We start from the raw sequence: 1,500 nt of genomic DNA on the forward strand, positions 1-1,500 counted from the left end.
GTGTGAGTGTGTGTGCCAGGGCGAGGGGTATTCATGTCTTTGTTCGTGAAATCACCAAAACATCTGTCCTTTGCGGAAACGAGACGGCATTGTCCTGTCCGAATTAGTGACTGACAGACAAAAGAAAAGATGAAGATTGGGGGGCGGGGGGAGTTACAGGAGGAGAAGTAGGGGAACTGGATTTAAAATAACAATATTGCTATCCTTGGAATTGTTCCTGGTGATTCATGTGCGCTTCTCTGTAATCAACTCTCTTCACTTCTGTTTTACGCCACCATTACGACGGTTTTAATTTCATTCTTGGTTACCGATTGTTTTTATCATGACGACGCAACAAAGAATACAATTCAAATTCATGCCGTGATCACAGATCGTCTCTATGTAAACATTTCGGTTTTGAGGGTTCTTTTTCGATCTTTTTGGAGTCAGGAGAACTTCTAAAAGCTACATCAAAATATTTCGGAAAGTTAAAGACGACTGAATTGGTCTAAAGATATTTGCAAGCACCAAACGCCAGATGCTCATCCCTCTACAACTTGACGTATTTCCCAGTGGCAATGTAGGCAAATCATTTACCCGCCCAGAATCAACTGGATATATCTGGAGATATATATGGTTTCCTGACCTTGGAGATTCTTAATTGGCAAGATTTGGCGTTTATTTCGGAGATTGCATTAATCTCAGTGAGAAATGCCTCAACCCTAAACACGTCATCAGTGACGAGTCTGGTTCAATCCATAGACTCTAAGACTCTCTGAGTAATGCAGGCGCACTAAGCGCACTCCGCACACGCCCGCTTTGTCTAATTTCGAACGCGGCTATCAGAAACCAGCTTACATCAAATGAGCGGAAGAGATTTATTCGCTTAATTCCAATCTGGTTGTAGTCGGAAGGCGGTACCGCGGGTTAACAGATCCCAGGCTCCCTGAGCAAACACAACTCCGGGAAACTGAATGGCCATCAGGGCACAATTCCAGGCGCAATAAAGCCGTTGTGATTGTCCCTGTAGAGGTGTCCAGGAGCAGGACAGAGCAAACATTAGTCCTCCTGGGGATGGGAAACGGGGAGGGGGGGTGAGGAAGGGTTGAGGAGGGACAGAGCTAGGTTTTTAACTCTGGGTGGGTTGTGGGGGCGGGGGACTTTTCAGAGCACGTGCTGTCGGGCCCGGGTGAGGGGCCACATATTTTGTCTAGACAGATGGACAGATCGTTTGACTGGAGATCTATTTGTATTGCCTCAGATCTGTCTTGTCCAGAGCAAAATGGATAGAGTAAGACCCTTGGGCATTCTTGTCTGCGGAAGCGATTGCCAGTAGGACAAGGAACAAGGCCAATGGACACTTTGTGGGATGTCTGTGTTTTGGTTCTCCTGAGGTCTCCACTGACGTCCGGGTACTTTGGGTTGGGTTAAGTTACACAGCAAATAACGTCACAAAACACCACATGACCATTTATGGATTGGACCTCTATTAATGTATTATTATTATCATTATTGTTATTA

The sequence above is a fragment of the Aplysia californica genome, unplaced genomic scaffold (assembly GCF_000002075.1).
Source record: "Aplysia californica isolate F4 #8 unplaced genomic scaffold, AplCal3.0 scaffold00848, whole genome shotgun sequence".
Classification (NCBI taxonomy): Eukaryota; Metazoa; Mollusca; class Gastropoda; order Aplysiida; family Aplysiidae; genus Aplysia; species Aplysia californica.